Source organism: Bactrocera dorsalis, chromosome 4 (assembly GCF_023373825.1).
Source record: "Bactrocera dorsalis isolate Fly_Bdor chromosome 4, ASM2337382v1, whole genome shotgun sequence".
Lineage (NCBI taxonomy): Eukaryota > Metazoa > Arthropoda > Insecta > Diptera > Tephritidae > Bactrocera > Bactrocera dorsalis.
Genome location: NC_064306.1, coordinates 8,836,047 through 8,862,436, shown reverse-complemented (window position 1 = coordinate 8,862,436; position 26,390 = coordinate 8,836,047). Strand labels below are relative to the sequence as shown.

At 36.4% G+C, this 26,390-nt stretch overlaps 1 protein-coding gene across 1 annotated transcript in view; it reads right to left on the bottom strand.

The window, feature by feature from the left end:
* The window catches only part of LOC109579710 (putative 60S ribosomal protein L33), a 123,663-nt gene extending 100,196 nt beyond the window's left edge, over positions 1-23,467 (bottom strand). Inside the window, exon 1 of the mRNA XM_049455848.1 lies at positions 23,464-23,467. The gene's annotated coding sequence lies outside the window, so the exon portion shown is untranslated. The remainder of the gene's footprint in view (positions 1-23,463) is intronic.
* Positions 23,468-26,390: the final 2,923 nt, after the last annotated feature.

Below are 26,390 nucleotides of genomic sequence, written 5' to 3'. Positions count from 1 at the left end.
CACCAAAGAATTTCGTCAGAGCTACAGAAGACTCGCCCTTCTGAGCAATCAAAGTAGCCAAATTCTATTGCGCATTGGTTTAAACTTGCATTGCTCTCTCACAACATTACTGCGGTCTACAGAAAGACAGCAAAAGCATCACCTGGACTAGACACAAGTCCTTAATAAATGACACATGGTACACCTCTGAAAAGTCAATACTGGCAAGGGTGTAAAAAATCACTAAACACATTTATAGTTGTTAAAGCTTTGAGGGTTGTTGAAGGTTTGAGGATTTCTGCATCCAACATATATTTCATATCTTTCATCTTTTCTTGACAACGATTTCAAGAACAAGATCCTAAGAAGGTTTTATGATTCCTGCATCCAAAATATTTCCCATATGTTGGATATATTTCAAGACCAAGATCCTAAGTGGTCAATATTGGCAGAGATGTGTGAGTTTTCAGGAAGAAATGCAAATTTTTGTAGTTATTGAAGTTTTGAGGGTTTCTACATCCAATATACACCCTCGTCCATATATGTATATACCTTTCATCCCTTCTTTTGCCAACGATCTCAAAAGCAGAATCCTAAGATCAATATAGGCAAAAATGTGTGAGTTTCCAGGAAAAACCTCTAAACACGTTCTTAGTTTTTGAATTTTTGTGGGAACATTCCCACATACATATTCAGTATCGTTCATATTTTCTTGTCAACGATCTCTAAGGTAAGGATTTGTAAACATTCAGGCAGAAAAGCAAAACATATTTTTAGCTCTTAAAGTTTTCAAGGTTTCTACGTCCATCATATACCCAATACTGTGGAACTATGCTGAAATCGCAGCTAAGAACCTTTGTTCAACCTAACGTCGAATGCGGATATTGTTATTCATATCCTAATTAATCGATTTTGGCATCTTTCCGAAACTGAATATTCGGAGACTGAAAAAAATTAGATCAAGTAGATCTAAACAGTTTATAAATTTGAAGAACTCTTCCAAAATCTTGTGTGGTATTCTCATGGAAACAGAGTTTGAATCCCCACATTCTTAGTTGTTTGTTTGACAAGGCAAAGAGGGCATCTTACATAGTTTTTCTTGAATCCATAACGTCGTTTACTTCAATTAGGTCTTGTTCGAGCTTCGTTGACCACCGGTAAGATTCAAAAGTTTTCAATGATGGATTTCAGCAAGCTTTTATTAAATCCTTCATGGTGTGTACTTGGAATGGATCTTAATGTGGCCACCGCTTAGTTCTAAACAGTCTATGTGTGGGACTTCGATCTTCCGTTGAAACCATAATACTACTACTGCTAATGGGTGGTTACAATCTCACAAGGTTCAAATCATGATAAACCTCTCTAACCTAAATTACCGGTTTTGCGACGTACAGCCGGAAACTCCGAGGCACCTGATTCTAGACCGTAAAGTAATCTGTAGACATGGGATTAATCACATTTAGACTGTTATACGCCAATTAAGAAGAAGAAGACTGTTATGTACATTCCTTTGTGAAGTCAGATAAAAAATCCTACAGTTGGATATCAGCTATCGGCAAAGCGCCCTGAATCTGTCACAAATCGGCTTAGATTCCGCTAGCTGGATACCTTTCCCTAGACCTTTTACGATTTACTCTGGGCCATAACAACCTTGCGACTGCGTAACTGCTAGTAGTTCACTAACGCTTGCTGAGCTAGCCTTAGGCCCAACAATCCAGTAATGAAGTATGAAAAGCCAATGGTGCTCCTACCCGTTCCAATTCCACACTTACTGCGACTGCATTGCGTGTTCGAACAAGCTTATCAGCCTTGCAGTTTCCTGCAATACCGCTATGGCGAGGCACCCAAAATCTAATGGCATCCAAATCTGTATGAAATACCCCTGAATCTATATGAAGCCCTAATAGATTTTGTGTGCCCCTTCTTCACTGGAGGCACAATAGATCTTAGGTCGCGGTATGAGCTTCAACGTAACTAGAAGCCCATGTATATACAGTTCTTAACACTCTGTGTTGGACCTTTGCTGGTCACCTCTTACTGTCCGCAACTCATTTCAATGGTGCTCATAGTTGTATCATTTTTCTCAATCTCTCTTAGTCTGTCTTCACGCCGCAATGCCTTCAACGGTACAAAAGTGAGGTGAGCATAGAAAATTACTAAGTTTTACTGCTGGCGTTTGATGTTGCCACACTTAAGTGACTTTTAACAAAAACAAAAAGGCAAATGATTTCAATGCAAAATTCAAATGAGTTTGAAAAGCATAAATTAAAAGAGTACAAAATTCAAATGAATGCAATTTTAATGAAAAGAAAAGTGCAAAGCGCAGGAGGAAATGATATATCAAAAACGAATAATGAAAGCTATGGTTAAAAAATCCAAATTGTGCCTAACGGTGCTTTGAAGCGTACGTTAAACGCTTTGATATTGCCACTGTGCGGCGAGTGGGCATTTACAATATGATTTTTACCGTTAGAAAAATGAAAGAAAAAAATTTAATATGAAGAAATGATATGCAATGTAAACAAAAATGTGCAGCGTTGCGTGATATTCGTGAGTTTGTGGTAACGCATGAATTGTCGCCACTTGCTTTGAAGACGCGCACATAAAGTTGGAGAACGATTGCAAAGCAGCAAGGCCAGCGAATTTTGCAAGAGCTGCAGGCGAATGTGAAAAGCTGTTAATTCATGGTGTCTGCAGCCATTTTGCAGGCATTGCTTTGAGTCAAAAAATAATAATATTCAGAAAAAATGAATTTGAAAAAATTTCTTTAATGAATTCCAAAAAAAAAATTATTTTTTTTATCATTTAATATTTTTCTTTAATTTTGTTGCCTTACAATGAAAATGCCTGCATGTTAAAAGTAAAATTAAAAAAGCGTATAATGCAAAACAACAACAAAACAAAAGTGGGAAAATGGCCGTCAGTCTTGGTATGGGCGCTTGTTTATGTTTGCAATTTGCATATCAAAGCTTGCTGCACAATAATAAGCAGCTTTGTTGGTCTCAAAAAAAAGTTGCGATGCTTTGAAGCAGCAAATCTGCATGCCACAGGGTTGCTTTCGCCAACATTGGGTGACAAAACATACCTACATACAACAATTATAGAAAAAAAGTAGGGCTGTAGAAGTAAAAATTGGTCACGTTAAAAAAAATAAATAATAAAATGAACGAAAAATATAAAAAATATTTTTTTTTATTTTATTAAATTATTTTTTTTTATTTTTTTTATTTTATTATATTTTTTATAATTCAAAAATTTTTAAAATATTTTTTTAATAATAGTTTGTTTTATTATATTTTTAAACATGAAAAAAAATCTTTTTATAATTATGTCTTTAATTTTTTTTTAATTTTTTATAATTAATTTTTCTTCCATATATTTTTTCCTCTTAATCAAATGAACAAAAAATATAGAAAAGATTTTTTATTTTATTTTATAGTATTCGTTTTTTTTTTATTTTTTTTATTACATTTTTTATAACCCAAAATTTTTTTAAATATTTTTTTAATAATAGTTTGTTTTATTATATTTTTAAACATGAAAAAAAATCTTTTTATAATTATGTCTTTAATTTTTTTTAATTTTTTATAATTAATTTTTCTTCCATATTTTTTTCCTTTTTTATTATTTATTATTATTAATTAAATTTTTGTATTTTATATATTTTTCTATATTAATTTAAATTTTGTTTTATATTTTATAATTATATTTTTTAATCGTTAATACATTTTTTAAATTTTATTTCAAAACTGCTAATAATTAGATTTTTAATAATATTTTTTATTTATTTTACGTTTTTTTTTGGTTTAAAAAAAAATATGTTTGAAAAATTTTCAATTTTTTTATATTATTTTTTATATACATAGATACTTTTTTAATTCATTTATTATTTTTTTTAAGTATTTTTTAAATTAATTTTTTTGAACCTAATTTCAAATTTTATTTCAAAACTGCTTATACTTAGATTTTTAATAATATTTTTAATGTATTTTAAATTTTTTTTTGTTTAAAAAAAAATATTTTTGAAAATTTTCAAATTTTTTTTTTAATATTATTTTTTATATATTCTTTCAATACATTTATTAATTTTTTCAGTATTTTTTAAACTAATTTTTTTAATCAATCTTCTTTTAATCATTAGGATTTTTAATATTTTTTAATTATTATTATTTTGAAACTTTTTTGTACCTTTTTTTAAAGTCAAATGTACGTATACATACATATTTATTTTAATAATATTCAATTCAATTTTTTTTAATATTTTTTTAATTTTTGATATATTAATTTATTTTTATTTTAAATTTTTTATAATTTTTTTTTTAAATTTTTTTAAATTAATTTTTGTTTAATTTATTTATGCTTTAATTATTAAGATTTGTTTGTTTTTTTAAACTTTTTAATTAAATTTTTAATTTTTTTTTGTGGATATACATACATATGTATATTTTTTTGTACTTTTTTTAACTTTTTATAATAATATTTTTCAATATTTTTTAATTTAATTTTTTTTAACATAATCTTTCTTAAATATATTTTATATTGTAGATATTATTATTTTCTTTTAAATTTTTTAATTTCATATGCATCTACATTTTTAATTAATTTTTCGTTTTCTTAAGCACACGTGTTTTTGTTGTAAAGCTTTTTCGTTAATTTTGTGCATGTGTGCGTTTTTTTGTCGCTTCCCCTTCTTCACTTCCTTTGTCTCATTGCTGTTGGCCATATTTGTTGCGCCATACTGTGCATATTAATTTAATAAACGACGGCATATGCATAAATGAATGGCCTCCACTTGTGGAAGGGTTGTTGTATGGATGCAACACTGGTGCCATTGTTGCACTCGCGACAGCTCGGCAGCTGCTCTCAACCGCATGCAACCGTTTGCAAGCAAAGATAATTGAATGGCATCAGCCTAATGGTGCGTTAATTATATTAGAAACAGTTACATTTGTTGCTTTTTTGTTTGTTTTTATTTTATGCAAATATTTTTTTGTAATTTTTGTTGTTTATGGCAAGTGTGGTGCACGCGTGTAGTCTTCATAATTTTTTTAACACTGCTTTTGTTTACCTTTCATTATAAATCATTAAAAGCTTGTGGTAGCTAAGGCTGCGTTCAGTCAAACTAAACTAAGTACAGTTGCATGGAGGAAATTCCAAACAAGTCTTATATTTTTTACCAAAAATCTCTATGTATTGGTCTATTGGAATATAGGGAGATCGCGCGTAGGTGATGAGATCCATTTGAATATTATTACAAAGTTGGAGTCTAACTTTTTCTTTAATAATTAGCCTATAGACCTTTTATTCCTCGGTGATGATTTCCTTGGAGACAACACTTGGTACTAGTCGGTTTGCCTTGTTTAAAGCTTATTGCAAGCTGTAAATATAAGTGGAAATTCTGGTAATGCTTCTATTCAGCGATTATCTCCACAGTCCTCATAACCAAGAGGGCTCGTCCAGTTAAAACTCATTCTCATATCGCAGAAAGTGATGACGAGTAGACAACTTCGAGTTCAAAACGGGTTCTACTTATAGAAAGTAGACAGCAGTGAAAACGGGGTTTTCTATACTAATATCGCATATAGACTGTCTTAAATGTCTTCGGCTAACAACCACAATATTTATCTTCTATCCATTTTCATTAAAAATATTACAAAAACGACAATCAGCGGCTTATGAGAGTTTCAAACTCGCATAAATGCCGTCTGTCACCTATAAATTTGGATCTGATTAAGTGCGCAGCTAATCCGGATTAACGCTGCCGTATGTCAAGGCTATTATTTGTTCTTCAGAGTTATTTAAAAAAAAATACTTAAAGACTTGAGGTCCTCCATACTTCTAAATGATATAGGAAGAGAAATATGTGCAGAAATGGAGTCTGTGACACAAGCGGAACTTACCGAAGTTTTTCGAGCTTTTTTAAGCTTTATTACAGTCAAGCTGAATACTGCGGGGACCAAATCTGTAAGACAAGTCAAGAGCTGCTGCTCCAAAATTCGAAGTTAGATATGACTTTGATATTATAATTAAGCTTCGGCAAGCTTTGACGGAAATTACAAGCACAGAACAGACTCTTGGCTTATCATAATGAAAAGTATCAACTCAACTCTTCAGTGCCTCTAAGAGGAGTCAGCAGGAAATCAACTCAAAAGCGATAATTTCAATTGCAAAATGCTAAATTAATGAGTTATCTAACTGCTATTGACTTACAACAACAAAACCAAATAAAAATCAAATGACATCTGCGCCACTCAACCGCACGACAGACGAAATGAAAACACATTAAAATAATTGCAATGAAAATTGCACAAAATACTCATTTGGCAAAGCGATGAAGTTAAAAAAGAAGCTTAAAATGTTATTAAACTCATTTGAGGGAAGGATAAAAAAAATATTATTTGGAAAGGATATGCTGAAATACATACTTATGTATGTATGAATCGCTTCCTTCAAAGTATTAAATAAAGCTTAAGCGCTTGTTAACAGAAAAAAATAAAATGTCTGAAAAAAATAAAAATATAAGGAAATGGAAATGACAAAAAAAAAGAGGGCTAAGCTAAATTTGCGTAAAGAAACATTTTTTATATGCGAAAAAAGTGGAATATGAAATGCATAAATCAAAGCGAAATTGCACTCATTTAAAATTGATGACAACGCTTCGTTGAATGGAATTGATGACAAACATGATGTTGATGATGCTGATGCATTGAAAAGTATATGCAGTGCATAGGTAAAGAGTAAAGTTGTGGAAAAATACTAAATTGCAACCCTGCATCGCTAGCAGAGCGAAAGTATGTGGCTTTGACGCGCAACGCATAATTGTTTACGCTGTTTTAGCAATTTTCGTGCAAATATGAAAATCCGCGATAATATGAGTGACTGTAATATGTTCAAAGAAAATTTTGTGAAGCTAAGGCTGGTGAAGAATGAGCTCCAAGTATGGGAAATATTGTAGCGCAGATGAAAAGAAGATTAAAAAATGTATATTTAAAAGCTACCTTTGGTGCGTTATGCATAAAAGCAGTTAAATACAAAAATGAATACATAAATATATGCTTTTACAGGGTGACCCACACATAGCTTTCAGACTTTCACATTTTCCAAAAGACTTTAGAGTTCGAGATGAAAATCTATTACAAACTCTATAGAAAAAAACGTGTTCTTCCTACTCCTTGATCAAAAAAGTATCTCCACAATGAAGGACATTCCTTGAGACATAACAGAAAAATATCTCTAGACAGAACGTTTTTAATACAGCAAACATATTTCAATAAAAAACTGCAATATTTATAACCCAAGATTGCTTTGGTTTTTACACAAACTTGCACTAAAGACGATTCTTATAAAGATTTCTGTGTTCCTGAGTGTCTATATCTCACGGATCTTATCATATTCGTTTTTCTTCTATTTGGAAATACAAATTCATGTTTTCACACTCCGCGTGGTCCTTCAGATCTTCGGTTCAGATATTTCATTTTCTAATAAGAAAGTTCTAGCATCTTGTTTTAGTTCTTTCGTTGTTTTCAATCGTCTATTCTACCTCAAATAGACGTCAGAACCATTTTTCTTTCTAATCTCTTGCTTTTTACTTATTGCATGATAAACAGTCTAAGAAAACTATGAGCTACTTTCTATAAGTATGGGCTTTATCATCACGTACGAAATCCAGTATAATTGGTGCTAATTTCTTTACATCGGTCTACTGAAAAATAAAAATTTCGGGACTATAAAAATTAACATCGTAAAAGAATGTCGGTGCGAAATTCATTTGAAATTCTTACATTCTTAAATCCCGAAATTATATTTTCGGGATCCCGATAAACCGGGACTTTCTTAACATCGGTATCCGGCAAAGTAATATTTCTTTTTTTCGGGACTCTAAAAATTACCATCGTAAAAGAATGTCGGTGTGAAATTCATTTGAAATTCTTACATTCTTAAATCCCGAATTTATATTTTCGGGATCCCGATAAAACGGAATTTAAATAAAATTGTATTAATTTCAAAATATTAATTTTTGCGTTCTGAAATTCTTATATTTTCGGGATCCCGATATACCGGGACTTTAGGTATCCCGCAAAATAATATTTCGTGTTTTCGGAATTCTAAAAATTAACAGCGTAAACAAATTTTGGCAAAAAATTAATTCAAAATTCTTTCATTCTGAAATCCCGAAATTATATTTTCGGGATCCCGATAAAACGGAATTTAAATAAAATTGTATTAATTTCAAAATATTAATTTTTGCGTTCTGAAATTCTTATATTTTCGGGATCCCGATATACCGGGACTTTCGGTATCCCGCAAAATAATATTTCGTGTTTTCGGAATTCTAAAAATTAACAGCGTAAACAAATTTAAAATTCTTTCATCCCGTAATTATGTTTTTCGGGATCTCGTTCAAGCGGAATGTAAATAAAATGTATTCCTTTCATAGTTTTTTTTGAATTAATGCATTCTGAGATCCCGGGGATTTAACATAATATACGAACATATTTTTTAATATTTTAGTGGAGATATTCACGTGATACCGATAAAACGGGATTTTAATTCTTAATATTTAACTGAAAATTGAATGACTTCATATTTCCTCTTAATCCACCTCTTCTCCTTAATGTAATGTACGCCTTAACCAAATAACGAATCAACCAACCAAAACGACCAAAGCACCAAACCGCTGGCGTCATCATTTACTGCATTTTCTGCAAAAAATTCATATTTTTTCGCTGACTTATTGTTGTTGTTGTTATTGTAATTTACATATGCATAATATACTTAGAGAATATGCATTTGCCACTGTATGCTAATGTTTGAGTAGATTTTTTCCGCAAACGTGCGCAAATTTCTGCTTCCTTTATCCGGTTTTGGCGGGTGCTAAGCACACACGCTCACATACACACACACACACACACATGCAAGCAAATACATTTATATACACCGCTGAATTTCATTTGAATTTCCCTCGATAACTGCGGTTGCCTGAAATATCTAATGAAGTGAGTCCTTAGCGCTGAGTCCTTCATATCCTGCTCACATAACTCATCTCATCAGCGGCACATTCATACATACGCACATATGTATATATGTACATATGTGCTTCGCCATTTACTTGTGTTTATATCTCGCGGGAATAAATCCATTTTGCAGTTTTCATATTTATCATTTTACAATTTTTTAGCTTTCTGTGTTTTTAGTTTTTTTTCTCCGCTTTTGCTTTTGGGCCATTTGAGAGCGTGTGGCTTGATTTCCCTTCGGAAATTTTCTTAAAAAATAATGAGGCTTCATTTTCATTTTACTCCAAAAGATACAATATTATAAACACGTTTTGTTGTTGTTGCTTATGTGCTGCTTAAGTAGTTGCATATGAATGAGTAAATGTGCTTACTGTATCGCTTACATCTATCTAACAGTAATGATGGTGAGCAAAGAGACTTCCAAATGCATCTCTAACATATCAAGATTATTAAATGGATTTAGATTCCTTGATGATTGTATATTAATATGAAAGCTTTGAATAGCAGGAATATTTGGAAATTTATTAAAAGGTATAAAGGGGATCCAAAGTCGTGTGAGAGACCAACTACTGTTCTAAGTAAATATCTCTTAATTTAAAGTGGTCTATACCACTGTTTCATTGGCTTAAAAAGTACTGCCAATAATAAGTATTAATATTTGAACCTACTTGTCTCTACCGAGGTCCATCCAGACATAGAAGTAAAGAACTGTTTACAAATTTTGGAGATGGTATTTTGAATTGAGATCGATGACATAAATTTTAAATATTTTCTCTTTCGGAAGTGGGTGTGGTTATTGATTTACATTACCTTTATTTGATACTAAAAGTCTCTAGGTTAAAGAAGAGAGTTCAATCATTGTCTTTTGTGGCCTGGCACACAGTAGAAATAATGTTGATTGCGTTTGGCAATACTTTCCACTGCTGCCCTGCTTCGCAAAATACTTCTGACCGATAAGCGATATGCGGTTACTTCCTTGATTGCTGCTTACCTATCTACGTAGATCTTTTCTCTGAAATTGCCGTCCATGTAAAGGTTTAGAGTGTTGCGCTTAGCTAACATACCATCTTTGTTCCATTATCAAAGGGACCCTCCATAGAGGAATTTAGCGCTTTCTTCTGAACACAAGCAGATCCGTTTCTCCGAGTTCAGCCCAGGACCCGCTTGCGATGACTAATTCCTGTACTGTATTGAGAGTGGTGGTTATAATACGGCTAATGGTCTGTAGATACCTACCCAAGTTTCGTAGCAGTTTATTCACCACTAATGTCTATAGAAGTGTCGTTCCATTCTGCTCCTATCCTTCTAGAGTTCAAAAGGCTTAAGATCCAGCGTTGTATCACAGAATCAAGACCTATTGACTGGATACTATTGAGAATAGATTCCGTAAAGACGTCGTTAAACGCTCCAGAGATGTCCATGCTCCAATTGTGTTTTTCCTACATTCGGTATTAAATACCAGTGTATGGACCTGGATTATTTTACGGTCAATGTTCAGAAATTTGTGGAGCTAATCACAGATTTTTTAACTTATCGATTGTTCGATAATTTGAATTTCAATTTCTGTCGCGGTGTCTGACCTCTGGGATCGGGCGATAGAAAACTAATTTTTTTGTGTTTGTGAAACTATAATACCAGAGCACAGCCCTTTAAACTAAGAAAAAGTTTAAACTAAGTTGAGTTCGTAGGGGATTATGCTATTTTAAAAGCCGAAAAATCCTTTTCACTTAGACTCAGAGATCTTTGTTGAGAGTGCTCATTCAGAAGCGTTTGACAGACTTTCCAATCTCAAAACTCTAATCAAGAATAATATGACAGTCCTTCCAGACTCGGAGAGCTTTATTGAGGGTTACGATTCGGTATTTGAATGTACGACAGACCTTTCTCAGAAAGTTCCGAGTCAGTATTTGACATAGTAGTATTTGAGCCTGGAAATGTTTGACAGATCTTCCTGATGCTAAGACTTTAGCTGAGAATTTCGATTCACCTTTTTAGGCAAGGGCTACAACAGATCTTCCAGACTTGGAAAACTTTGCTGAAACTTCCAAAACAGTTTGTGACTCAGTCCTTTACATTCAGAAAACTTTAGATAATACTTTCGATACAGCCAAGGTACAGTGAAAGCTAATACCGATATATTGTACATACATACTTCCAAAAGCACTGCGCTGCTGAGTACTGTTTGCGGCAATGACATTAAATCTGCCAGAGAAGAAGCAAAATATTCAAAAATTGTATGAATTTTAATTAATTTAGCCAATAAAAGACTACGACCCGCCAAGGCGCCTTTATAACCCACACACAGTTCCTGTCGGCGCTACGCTGTACAAGCACTTTACTTACAAGAGTCGCTGCTAAAAGTCAAGAAATCAAATTCCACTCAGAGCAAGAAAAATCTTACTAATGAAGGGATAATTATGACAAGGCAAAATGTCAAGGATCACAAGGCGCACAAACAAAGCAAGCCGGAGAGCTGGTGTGGGACGAAATACCCAACCAACTACACAGTTATACTGCGATTTGATGGTACAATAGCACACTCCAAAGTGCAGAGAAATGTCTTGAAGAGCAACTGTTGTAAAGCTGCGCAAAGAATTAGACGCATTAAGGATAATCGAAATTAAGGAATCATCAGTCAGCGCAGCGGGGTACGAATGGCCGCTGCCGCCACTTATGCCTCCACAAATATAAACGACGACCGAGTCGAGTGGTTGACTACAGCTACAAGGCAGAGCGAGTGCGCTTCGGTAGCTGCGCACAAGTGAGAGTGAGAGCGCGCACAACAAATGCATTTAATGAGAAGGGAGGGGCATGAGCGCTGAGAAAATAAAAATGCTGCTGGAAAAAATGGCAAGTGAACAAAAGAAAAGTCGAAATACAAATACAAAAATACAGAAACAAACACAGCTGTCGTTGACAAGCAGTCAACAATAACAGAAACAACAACAATGAGTGTGTGTTAACGAAGTGTATGAGGGTTGTTTGCTCTTGGCATTTGCTGCACTTTAACTGCAGGTAAATCTCGCAATCAGTGTGAAGAACCCAGCAACAAAAAAACTACAAAGAAATGCTATGTGTGTGAAAGAGCACGCGCTTGCCTGAAGTACGATAAGCAACGAACTAACGAGTGTGCGTGTGTGTGTTGCGCTTGCAATGGCGTGGGTGGCCTACTTGGTTGGTTGACATACTTGTTTGTACATGCACACATACACATACTCACACATATTTCTGCAGTGTGCCTGTTGTTTAGTGGTTGGTTGATTTGTTTTGACTTTTTTCGCTCTTCTCTAGTGGCTGTTAGTTTGGAATGGATGGCCTGTGACTTAAAAGCTGATTTTGTTGATACTTTGCGGTTTATTTGTTATTTTTCTTTTTAATCTCGTTATGGTTTTTTCTGCGATTTAGAATTTCATTTAATTTATAATGATATTTGATTCGTTGTTAATGAGACCGAACAATACTTATAAATTGTATTATGGATTTTTTTAAAGCAAAGCATTGAATAATTTTTAGTAGCTGAGGGTACTTGCTGGTGCATTTGCAAATTTGTAAACAGATTTCTCAATAATCGCTTGTTCTGACATCCTTTATACAGACATACATATGTATGTACATATATTTTAATGTATAAGACATGAGTTCTGTCTCAGAGGGCTTAAATAATAGCTACGATTTAAAAAGGTATAAAAGAAGGGAAGGCTAAGTGCAGGTCAGCGCCGTCCAAAGTAGCACCTGTTGACAAGAGTTATTCTGCGTTGGATTCCGATGCGGACGTTGCCTTGTGTGAAGCCTCGTTTGGTGTCGAATGACTCGGAGAGGTCCTTCCCGATTCTGACGGAGCTTGCGGGGATACCAAATGCAAACAAAGCGGCATAAAGGAAGGTTCTTTTCGTGCTGTCAAAAGCAGCTTTGAGTTCGACGAATAGGTGGGGTATGTCGATTTTTTTGTCGCATGATGAATATCTGGTCGGTTGTTGATTTTCCAGGCCTAAAGCCACACTGATAAGGTCCAATCAGCTTGTTGACGATGGGCTACAGTCTTTCACACTGCACGCTCGATAGAACCTTATATGCGATGTTGAGGAGGCTAATCCCACAGGAGTTGGTGCAGATTGTGGAGTCTCCCTTTTTGTGGATTGGGCAAAGGACATTTAAATTCTAGTTTCGAGAATCTTTTGACCGACTATATTCTATAAAGAAGCTGGTCCACACTCCTTATCAATTCTTCGTCGGCGTATTTGAATAGCTCGCTCAGCAATCCGTCGGCCTCCGCCGCTTTGTTGTTCTTCAGCGGGGTAATTGCGCTTTTCGATGCGATGGAACATCCGCTCCAACGTCATCGATTGGGTATCCGAATACCCCATCTCCTAGTGTTATAGTTTCACTGTCATTCAGCAAGCTGGAAAAGTGTTCCCCCCATAATTTCAGTATGTTCTAGGCATAAATTACTGGATTACCTCAAGGGGTTCTACAAGAGTGTGAAGCGGCCTTGAAACTTTATGTTAATCGTCGCATGTCGTAGAATTGCCGAGCATTACCTCCGTCGGCCAGTTTGTCAAGCTCTTCGTACACACACTTTTCGGCCTCTGGGCTCTTGACAACTGTCTAACTTTCCTATATAGACGGACTGACCCTAATTTTAGCTTAATTTAGTAGAAGTGGCTGTGAGTAATCATACCCGTAGCAATCTGTTTTCAATAAATTGTCATAAATTATGAGGTGTTGAAAATTATTTTTTTACATCGCGGTTTCTCGTGGAGTATACAACTTCCTAAGGAATTTACTCGTATCTCAGGGTAATTTTTATATTCAAAAATACGTAATTATTTTTAAAATTCGATATATATAGATACATATGTATGTATTTTGAGCCTCTCCATATATACAGGAAAATATTGTGAAATCTCTATTAAACGGACGCTCTATTAAGCTGATATCTTTAATAATCGTGCATATTGGCCGGTCCCAGCATTTTTGATGTTTACTAAGGACAATCTAATACTGTAAGGCTGGTACTACCAGCGTGGGCTTATGGAAGATTTCGGTCTAAAAAAAAACTTCTGTCATTCTTTAACTAGATTTGTATGTATATCTATGCATATCAAAATCTATTTAACAAGGATATGTAGATCTACTTATTTACATACATACAATATGTACATATTTATGCTTCTATGCCCCAGGAATAAAAACTGCCACATTTGCACATTGCCAAGATAACGAGGATAATAATTGCGCGTCGCACAATTATGGCCGTAGTTGAGCTCAAATATACATACATACATATGTACATAGATCTCATATGAGTATGCACCATTGTATATGTTTATATGTGTTCGTGCATACTTTCTGTTATATATATGTATGTATGTGCATATTTTGATATTGCTACAATTATAGAAAAAATATCGCGCACCCAATTCATCATGCATGCGACCATTCAATCAGTCAGTCCTATATCTACATAAATAAAGCTGTGCATATACATATATACATACATACACACATGTGAAGAAACTCACAATAAATACTGCCATTATTTCCACATTGCAGCTGTTCCACTCCATGCGTTCTAAATACGAGTACTTGCTTTTGTTGTTGCTATATGAATTTCCTACCACCACGATGAACTCCCCTCAGCTGATTTATTATTACGACGATGATGATTATTATTATGATTGCTTGAGTGGGAAAAAGTGAAAAAATGGAAATCAGACCGCCATTAAAAATCAACATCAGCACACTCACACACACACAAATACACATTCCCAAGCTTATAGCGGCGCTTACGCCCTACCCACCACCGCATAACTATGCTGCTTAACGTTGTTGGCTTCATTTGCGTGTCGCATCCTCATGCTTGCAGCGGTGCTGATTTTATACGCTTGCAAAATGTTGCAGAAAGCAGAAAAGCAAAAAATGGAAAAATAAAAGCGCGTACAAAGTTAAATAAAAAAAAATCACTCGCTTCCCTGCATTGTGTGCCACAAAAGTTTCTATGCAAATCTTTTGTATTTTTTTTTGTAATTTTAGAATTTCTTCTCCGTTCTTTTTTTCAACTTTGCTTTCATAGCAAATCAGCACTTGCAAACAAGTCTAAGTAATAATCGTATTGTAAGCATTTGAAGACTGCTCCGGCGGGTGGTCAGGTCGAGGGGGTTTTTTGCACTGATGCAAAGCAGTAAATGTGAAAGGAGGAAAATTATGCATATCCTTTTGTGTACGACTGTAGCAGAGCACATAATAAGGCATACAAATTGTGCCCTAAGAATGAAAAAAAAAAATATATTTTTGTAGAATTTCTAAGGTAAAACTTAGTAACTAGACGCTGATTGGGTGAGTAGTCACCGCTTACGCGATTATAGCCGAGTTAACAACAGCGCGCCAGTCGTTTCTTCTCGCTATCTGGCGGCAATTGGATATTCCAAACGAGGCCAGGTCCTTCTCCATCTGGGCCTTTCCTCTGCTTCTCCCGGCGGGTACAGCGTCGAATTTTTTCAGAGCTGGAGTGTTTTCGTCCATTCGGACAACATGACCTAGCCAGCGTAGCCGCTGTCTTTTAATTCGCTGAACTATGTCAATGTCGTCGTATATCTCGTACAGCTCATCGTTCCATCGAATGCGATATTCGCCGTGGCCAACGCGCAAAGACCCATAAATCTTTCGCAGAACCTTTCTCTAGAAAACTCGCAACGTCGACTCATCGTCGCAACGTTGTCATCGTCCAAGCCTCTGCACCATATAGCAGGACGGGAATAATAAGAGACTTATGGAGTTTGGTTTTTGTTCGTCGAGAGAGGACTTTACTTCTCAATTGCCAGTGAAGTAGCACGTGGTGATACTGATTCCTGAATATACAAAACTATCTACAACTTCAAAGTTATGACTGTTATGTGACGTCAGAGCCAAGTCGCGAGTGCGATGACTGTTTGTTTGATGACAGGAGATGTTTCGTCTTGCCCTCGCTCACTGCCAGATCCATTTGCTTTGCTTCCTTGTCCAGCCTGGAGAAAACAGAACTAACGGCGAGGGTGATGAGGCCGATGATATCAATATTTTCTAGTTATTCCACTGATATACAGCGAAGCTACTTGAGAGTGACGAGTTTTGTTCATCGTTTACAAACCAGTCCCATCTTTGCATTCAGACTCATTTATACTCAGTTAAACCTAGATTTATTTCTATGAAACACAATTCTAATCTCTTAGCAGATTTGGGTGAAAGATTTGAAATAAAGAAACGACACATGTTCTCTCGAATAAAATCGTTTAGTCCGTTAGGGAGTAAATCTAAAATGCAATACAACACTTCCAAGCAAATATCGAAGGAAAGAGCTCCTGTCTGATATTCAATCTAACCAAAACACGTCCCTAACTTCTTTTTGTGGTTTTGAGATCTTATGTTTGAAGAAATGTAAGGTGATTCAGGCATAATTTCAATCTTGAGGTTTTGTGATTACTAGATCCGACTTATAGCTATTCTTCTTCTTCATGTTTGGCACGCTGTCCTTTGCGAGGTGACGCCAGTCGTCATCGTCTATTTGTCTGCACCATATAACAAGACGGGAATAATGAGAGACAATTTTTGTCAACCAAGAGAGGGATCTGGTTCTCAATAGCTTACCGATCCCTAAGTCCCTTGATCTCCAGGCTTAGATTAGTCATTCAACTTTTCAAATTTATAACCGACCACAGTGACGTAGTTCCCAAGCCGCGAGGAATTTGGAATCTTTGTCTGTGGCCTCCAGGTACGTTGTCCTGCCCTCGTTCGCCACAAGATCAAACTCTGTCGCTTCTTTTCTAGGCTTGAAAAGGCTGCGCAGACAGCTCTGTTGTTAAGGCCTCTGATGTCAATATTATCTGCGTACCCCAGTAGCATTGTAGTTTTAGAGTAGACAGTAGCACTTATCACTTTTTTCCGCATTATATCGAAAAGTACGCAATAGAGAGAACCACGCTGTCAAAATCTTTGTTTGGTATCGAAGTGCTCAGAGAGGTCCTTCACGATTTTAACGTAGCTGATGGTATAAATCAGAGAGCTAAAAAGCTGAATGCGATATTCTTTTGAAAATTTTCTGGTTTCTGGTTCTTTTTAGTCGACAAATCTTTCTATTACTGTTATTACAAAAAGTCAGATAGTTTGTGGATCAGTGTTACCCTATCTCTCGGACATTATTGTCAATCTTCTGAAGATTTTCTGGTTTTTTTTTAATTTTTTGTCGAATAAAATCTTTCCATTACAGGGCCACAAAATGTCAGTATTTTCGATGGAATGTTAATAAATAAATTCTTCTGGAGATCTTTTCAGTCGACATCACTGTTATTACAACAATGTGGTCCGACAGTTTGTGGATCAGTATTGCCCTGTTTACGATTTTCGAGTTTGTAGATATTTTCTGTCGACAAAATCTTTTCTCTACGAATCACAAAGTGTCAGTATTTTTAATGGAATGTTATTAGAATAATTCTTCTGGAGATTTTCTGCTTTCAAAACTTTTTCTGTCGAAGTAACTTCTTCCATTGCCATTATTCCAAAGAGTCAAATTTTCTTCGGCTCAGTATTTATCGGTTTCTAGACATTTTCTATCGACAAAATCTCTCCATTACTGGGAAAGTTATTTTAAACTACATATACCTCAGGGTTTACGGGTTCAAAACTTTAAAACTTTTTCTATTCTGCTACTTAGGAATGCTACTAACAAGTGCAAATGTTCCTAGAAGCATCGTAAATATTACTTAAATATTCAGTACCGTTAACTCGAATGATTCGCAAATCAATTAGTAACGCTAAAAGGGGTTGCCATTGTTTTGTGCGCATAAAAGTGAGGGTAAAAGAGAAATGGTGATTTTTTATAATTAAAATGTTTTTAAAAAATTGCTAAATAATCTGTGGCGCGAGTGGAAACACTCAAAAAAGAAATTGTATAAGCTTTTTATATACTTTTTTCCAATATTCGTTGCATCCAATCAAATCTAATGTCGCATAACTCGCGCTAAATTCGTACGAATTGAATTCGATCAGCGAATCACTCAGCCATACAACCCACACTCAATCAGCCAGTCAACCAAACCAATCAACTAACTCAGCAATCAAAGCAACCAAGCACAAGCAGTTATTCAGCAACTCATTTAGTTAAACGAGTTTAATGAATAACACAACTACACGAAAGGATAATGCTAGGCAAGGATACGTTTACATATTAATATGCGGTTTTGGCATACACTTGAAGAAGTCTACATGCCTCAGGGTGCTGTGTGAAGTGTATGCACGCGTAACTGTAATATATTACAGAAAATCGGAAAATTAAAAATATGCATTTTTTAGCAAAGCGAGTGAAGAGTGTGGGACAATAAAGGTTATTGGTAAAGAGTGCAAAAAAAAAATTTAAAAAAAAATGCAAAAAAAAAAATTAAAAAAATGCAAAAAATATTTAAATTGCAAAAAAAAAATATTGAAAAAATTCAAAAATATAACGGCAAATATACTTATGGCCTCGCTACTCTTAACTCATGCAGCAAATTTATTTCTCTGCGCGTTTGTGTGTGTCTTTGCTGCCTTGCTTGTTGCATGCTTGATGACTTGACGAGGTTTTCCAGGATATTAAACGTTACGTTAATGAGGACGATTATGTCGATGAATTTCCACTGATGTTGACGTTGATTATAATGGCTGCAAACGGGCGCTGTGGCGGGTGTGGGTCTGGGGTAAATTCAGCTAACAGCCAACCAACTGCCTGACTTGCTGACGCACCAACCAGCGCGCGTACACCTGCCAGCCAAACAACCATCCATCCAACCATCACCACGTCCTGCGTACTCCGTCCGTCCGTGCATTCGTTCCCACATTTCATTGCGCTGTTTAGCCTCGTTTACCTCGTTTTAGTGATGAGTTCAGTTGGTTGATTTGCGAGATTTGCGAATGAGCAGGTCGTTAGGGATTCAGTTTTTCGTTTGTTGTTGTTGTCGTTGTTGTTGCTGCGATATCGTCCAACGGCGTCGTTGACTGCCTGCTGCTAACGCTGATGACTACTTCACTTAATGCAAATTTCAAATTGAGTGTTGCCTAAAGCATTTTATTTTGTTCTCATTCTCAATGCTTTGCACGGCTGACGCGTCCCATTCCACTGAAATATCATGCGCCCACTCGTAAGCCGTTACTTTTTCTAAAAATGCGCGTAGGTAACTCAGTCCAACAGCGCCCAGCAATCGCATTCGCTATTACGCCATTTTTGCAACACTTCCCCACGCCTATACGCTTTGCTTGGCGCATCCGCTTTCCTATTCAGGCCGCCAGCTATCGGCTCATTGTGTAGCCTCATTTTGTAAGCCATTGTCCGCCCCCCGCGTCGGTGCTGTTGGTGCACCTGCTTAATTTTTTTGTAGTGCGGTATAATGAATCAGTTGAAGCACTCGACGCTGTTACCGATATGCACGTGTTTGTGGTGCTTGAGTTGAAGGACTCTACTGCTGGGCGGACGAGATTTTTATGCGTAACTTTTGCGTCCTCTACTTTTGAAGTGTTGGTATTCGGAATTAATGCGCGGCTTAACGATGCATTCTGCATAATGCATTAAATATGGTTTAGATACTTAGTAATATGTATAATGTGTACTTGAACCAAGTACGCGTGGCTAAATCGGATGTGTCGAAGTTAAAATGATGTGGGAAACCGAAGACTTCAACATCCTGGCTTAGCTTTGAAGGCTTGATAACGAAAGATATGTACGAAATCTCTATAACAGCTTTGACGAAGATTAGGAAAAACTTGTGAAATGGAAGAAGACATCTGAGGTTGCCTAGGGCTGAGTTAGAACATCACAAGAATCTCTCAGAAATAACTTTCGGTCCCTTCGAGTATTCCGGTGGGATAAGAAAACGCACGTGTAACAGTAGGAACACGTTCAGAACTAGAACTTCAAAGAATCCAGAGAATCGCAGATAACTGGACAGAAAACCTAATGGAACCTATATGATATTGAGAGTTGCGACAGGATAAAGTACCGCACGAGAGTTCGAAAGAAGAATAACTTTCGGTCCCTTCGAGTACTGCAGTGAAATAGGGAAGCGCTCATGTAACAGAAGAAATACGTTTAGTACTAAAACCTTAGAGCATTGCAGATAATTGGACGAAACACCTACTAGGACCTATATGACATTGATAGTTAGGACAAGACAAGGAAGCTCACCATAATATGTTAGAAGCGCGTTTCGACCCAAACCGCTGAGATCTTGAAGGCTACGACATAAATCTCTTTTGTTAACTAAGATTACTCCAGCACTACCTTCGGGCATCGAAGAAATTGCATGTAGCCTCAGTTAAGATCCTCCAAGGCTATTTACTTCAAGAGGTCTTACATCAAACCACCTTTTGAGTGCTTCATTTAAGTTATTGCGGTCGACTAAATGAAAGCTGGGAACGATGCCAAGTCTTAATAGACCCATATTTCTATCCATTTTTATCAAAAGGCCGTATCACACCTTAGATCTCAAAACGCTGTATTTTACCATAGTGTCATCTGAACGGTATATCTCTCTGTTAACAAGCCGTTAGTTCCTAGAATCGAAAAAGTGCTGAGAGAGATCGCTAGGCCAACAAAAACAGGATATATCAAATCAATACCGCTAGGCTTGCTCAAAAATTCATACCTCTTGATCTGATTCAATCCACGTAGAGATTTTTGTTCCTTGGAGTCCCTGTCTTGTGGGGAGACATTTGTATTGGTTTTTCCCATCCTATGGAAAGGTTCCGTCTATTAGAACTTCAACTTATCCATCTTCTAACAGCATTCAGCAGCAACTCATTGGAACACCAATCAAGTGTATTCTTTTTTTTTTGGACCATCGTCCAACCAATCTCAACAACAACACCAACTTCAAACGAATCACAGTTATTGCACCACATTGCCATATTTCTAAACTCATACAAAAAGACAAATGGAAATTTGCTCAATAAGCGTAAATTTTCATTTGCATGAAAATCGCAATCATTGCTCGGACGTCCATAGAAAGTGCACAAACTGGAAATAAGTATTTGAAAAGATGAATTGATAATTTACTACGCTATGAGCGCTATTCAAAAAGAAAAAGTGAGAAAATAAATTTGAAAGAAAAAATAATAATTCGTCTGATAAATATGCAAGAAAGTGTATAAATGTGATGTGAATAGCAATTTTCACGAAATCAGCAAATAAGATATTAATTCATTCATATAAATGCCCAGTCAGGCCAACAAGCAAGCTGTAATGACAGTTATGGAAGATGGCAAATGGGAAAATAGTAGACGAAAAAAGTTAAGAAATTGCTTGCGAAAGACTTCGCCATTGAATCGCTGAAAATAATGCAGATGAGAAGCTAAGCTGGGTGGTATAGCTGACTTCTATGCGGAGACTTAAGCAATACATAAGGTTATTGTAATGATGTACTCAAATGTTGTTCCAGGACTCCATCCTAATACAATAATAATGCGCCCGAAAACTTTAGTTGTTGTAGCGGCAGAATTCTGCCGAGTTGAAAGTCTTTGACCTGATAAAAATCCGAGTCCTTTCCGGTTGCATAGACCCGACTGTCGTCGATAGGTGCCCAAAACATTATTTTCCAAGTCGCTCATTGTAATGTTACTAATCAGCGACCTCAGAGCTCTTTCAAAACCACCTTCTAATGGCTGTTGGCTGTCTATGAATGTAGTTTTTGGCCAACTAGAGTTCAGTTTTTCCGCCGAATAGTCTTTCAAGACAGTAAGGTTATAGAAAAATCGCTGGTTCACTAGAACAACCCTGCATACTATCAAGCAATGCCTTAAATATTATGTTTTGATACTTTTGAGAAGTTTTCAGAAGAGTGTAAATGAATGAGGGCCGCGGAACTCAGTCTCAGCTGATTCAAATTAGTTGTGAGATCAGTTTGCCTTATCTCCGTAGCTTTATACACCAAAAACCCTTGTTTTTGTTCATATCTCCTGGAGCACGCACATTCACATATTCCGCTGAAGCTAATTCGTGTTGCCTTCAAGCCGCTTTGTAAACTTATAAGATCTAATTACAGAAGTTGTGCTTTCTAGCTTCACAAGGGACTGTAGGGACTGAAAACTTCTCCAAGTACGGTCATCAGTGTACGAAACCTAAGCTAACCTGTTCATATATCACTGCTTTTTCTATGGTATTAGTCTACTTTAAAATAATAGGTGTGCTTGTATTTATATACAGATCCTGGTAAAAAATTTCTTGAAACACAACGAAGGGTTAGTAATTGTTTGGATATCGGTTTACGTACCCACTATTTATGAATCGACGGTAGCAAAATAATATACACTATTTAGAGAGAGCCTTCAAGCTATATGGGTACTTTAAACTCGATATGGATTCTCAATTTGGACTTCTGCTTAAATTCTCGCCATCTGTGGAAAACTTGAATACCATTTGATTGTTCTGATAGAACTTTGTCTCGTCTTTTGACTATTTTTGGACTTTAGATCATGAATATTCTAATGGAACTAATCCGTTTGTTGAGTTAATAACCTTATACGTATATAAATGTATAGAGCAGTCTGAGGCTCGAAAAATAGTATCCGCAAACCTTTAGCTCTCTTAAGAAGAAACGAAAAAAAATACTTCAGGGAATTAACACAAAGTACTCAAGCCTAAAGTTCCTGAGACTAGAAGCTCGTATACCAAAGTTTTTTTATAACTCGCCTTATATAAAAAAAGGATATACTTAAACGAGAGCCATCTCCAAGGCATGTTCAAGCTTACCTCCCGGTAAAGTGCCTTTCAGCCGCAAGCACAAATAAACCCAATTGCAAATAAATCACTTGAGGCAGCCCACCAAAATGGAATGTCCACATAATAACCACCTACCAAGTGGCGCCACTCACGCAAATTGGGGTTTGTTGGCAAGCACATAACCTTACATTTGTTGTGTAAAATTGTGTATGTTAAGTCGGTGCGTGAGTGATTTGTTGGCAAACACCGAAGCCCTCAAGCATTGGTAGTGCAGGGCACGTAAACAAAGCTTACGACTTCAAGTAACAAAATATTCTTGTGGCGATTCGAAAAGACGCAGGAGAAGATGCTGTTGTAAACATGGCACTTATCGAAAATGCCCACTTCGGGGGTTGCTGTTATTGACATGCTTGGCGCCAGCGGTTATGTGGACATGTTATACGTATACTAGTAGTAAAAGCCAAAATGTGTGGACCGCAAACAACAGGCAAATGCCTCTATGGCGAAGAATTATTTTTTTTTTTCCCATACTCGCTGGCATTTAATTTAATTTGTCGATATTATTTGCTGGCTCCACATACTAACTGTAATTGTGCGTTGCTGCGTGGGCGTGTTTAACTTCATATATTAAATTGAGCTATCTCGTATCGTCCAACCACAATTAGTAAATTGAATAGTTATTTGCTACGTAATTTGCACTGTGGCTCGGAGCTCAGTGTTTGTGGCGGCGCTGAGCTGCTGGGCGTATTTAATTTGCTTAAGTACGCCGTTTCGATTATTGTGTAGTCACCTAGACTTTTAGGGGTGAGCTGAGGTAGAAAGAAGAGCTCAGTTTGACGACTATTTCAGTTTCCATTGTTATCTAAATAATCTGGACCTATAAGAGGCAAGTAGTGAAATAGATGTCTTCCAGTGTCACAAAGTTCGTTGGGTTCTAACATAGCAGGAAGTTGCGAGAAAGTTTTTAGAGACCTCATTGCAAAAGGCAACAGAAAACCGATTTTTTAACTACTTAAGAAACATTGACTTCAATCTATGCAAAGGACCTATCCCGAAGCAGCTTATTTGAGGTCGAAATGAAACAGTTGCCTCCGACCAACACCGCTCACAACAGACTGGTTAGTTAATAACTGGAAGGGACCCGGATTTTGTCCGGCTGAAATTACTTCAAGTATATTTTCTGACCCAGACGATGTATGATAGAACGGAACAAATAATAATCGGACGGTGCAATATCTGGGGAATATAACGAGTGAGGTAGAACCCCATTTAAGAGTTTCCAGGTAGTTTTGACAATGTGAGGCCGACCGTTTTCATGAAGCACAACTCATTTTTCTTCGCTCTTGCCTCTTTCCTTATATTGAGGCCATAAGTAACCCAAGTTCCTTGTTTATGAATCATTTCCTGCGCGAGTAGTCGCTTTAAAATAACTTCGAGAGACTGCCAATGCTGAAGCAAACTTTTCTTCACCATCCTTCACGTGGACGGTCGTTAATATCGAAATCGACGTCTTCGAAGCGACGAAACCAACTACGGCACGTTGTTTCACTTGAGTAAGCACCTCCGTAAACGTTTTGGAGTTCCTAACCAAATTGGCGTGTTACCTATTTTAGGTTAGGTTATTCTGGTAATCCAATAAGCCATCCTTTAGTATGTCTTCGCTTGACGCGAATTTTAACAGACTCTGCGGCCTCACTTTCGATAACCTCTTCCAGTGTATCATACCGTGGGGGCGCCAGATGCTTACAGTGTAGTCTTGCCAATGCGAGACAAGTGCACAAGAGATGTTCCATTGTTTCCCTGGTGCCCTGCTCTAGGCATTTCTTGCAGTCTTCTCGATTTGTCAGCCCCATCCCCCCAGGCATCTTTTAATATGTTTACTTTGAACCAGTTACAGTTGAAAAGTGGAGTCATATACACGCCATGTAGCTATGTAGACTAAATAGTGTAGTCATGTAGCTAACCGCCATTACCCACCGAGCTATGAGCCCAGGTTCTATATGTAAATTCTTCTGCAGCCAGTAGTCGTCAGGCCGATTTTGCTGCGCAGTTTTCAACGAAGCGGTCTTTAGGTGGCAGGATTAGTACCAGTACTACGTTTGTCCACCATAATACTGCACCGTAGAGCAGATTTGGTCTAACAATATTTAAATTTTAGTTAAACAGTTAAAATTTAGAACATCTTCAACCTGGTATAGTCATAGTATAGTCGAAAAGTTGTTGAGCAAGATATGATAATTTTTTGCCGATAAAATTCTAATAATCGGCAAGCTTCTGGAAAACTTAGTCTATTGAGTAAGCGCAGGTCAAGGTTCGACTTTTTGGAGACAAGTATGTGTTCAGTTCTTTAATTTAATTTACTAAAAAATGCACAAGTCACAAAAAAAAATCACTTTACTAAACAGCTGTCAAATGAATAATTTCCGCAGTGTTGCATTTATCAACTCTAAATCTTTCGCCAGCTTTTGCAATGACATTTAGAATTGAATTCAATATTTGCAAGCGTGAAAATAACGCAAACATACAATATGTAAATGTCAAAAACTTCAGTTGACATTTCACTTCTGTCATTTACAGTTGTTATGTAATCGCAGTGCGTAACATCAACAAACACATGACAGCAAAACTTGCAAAGCACACAAAAATGCAATTTCTAAACAAACTTTGGAAAAATCAAGTAATACCACTTTCTAAACATATGTGCGTGTGTGCCGTTGGTGAAGTGCAAATGTAAGTTTTGACATTTCGATGTGCACAATGCAATTCGATTACGTGTCGCAGCCTCCGCTCAGCTGTTGTGACAGTTTTATTGAAGTTTATTTACGTTCGTTCGCTCCCCACGCACTCGATTGTGTTTGTTGTGCGTCGAGCATTGAAATTTCGTGAATTGCAAATTGAAATGCAATTGCAGTGTGCACACGCATTGCATATTTTTCAATTTTGCACCATGGCTGATATTATAATGGTAGTAAAAGTAGAAAAAATCGAAAAATTAGAAGTAGAAATAAAATTGTAAAACTTTTTAAGTCACTTTCAAGTATGTGCTCAACATTGCATAAGAATTTGCGTTGAGTGCAAACGGATTTTTTTGTGACAGAAGCTAAACTGTTTGAGAAGTTTAGTTGTAAATATTATTTGAAATTTGTATGAAGCGTAAAAGTTTCGAAAATGGTGGGAACAAAATTCGAGTAAGTTGATGAGTGGGCACAGAATCGACCAGATTTAATCTCCAATTACGGGGTCGCCTTCTGAACTCTATACTTGAATTTGGACAGTGATTAGAATTTGCAATTTAAAGGTTTCCGTATAACGCTAGGGTGGTGATACCGGTATTCAGCCAACTGAGTGTTGTAGAGTCACATTCATCAGAAATGATTGGATCGAGAGAGCTGGGATACCCACATTCGAATCATGCGGTTGTGATTTCAAATTGCTGTGTCGACTCCTAGGATGTACTCTGGATTTGAAATTCGCGAAAAGATAGGCAGGGCGTAGAGCACGTTTCCCAGATTCATCGGGGAGCGGAACTAACAGAACGTCTTTTGAGTTCATATGGACGTCTATGGCAAGATGTAAATTAAAAACACACTGGCTGGTAAACTGAAATTAGGTAAACGATTGAGGCCAAAATAAATATTTTAGACTGCTAAGATGTCAAACTTGAAGTCATCTGAGGAACA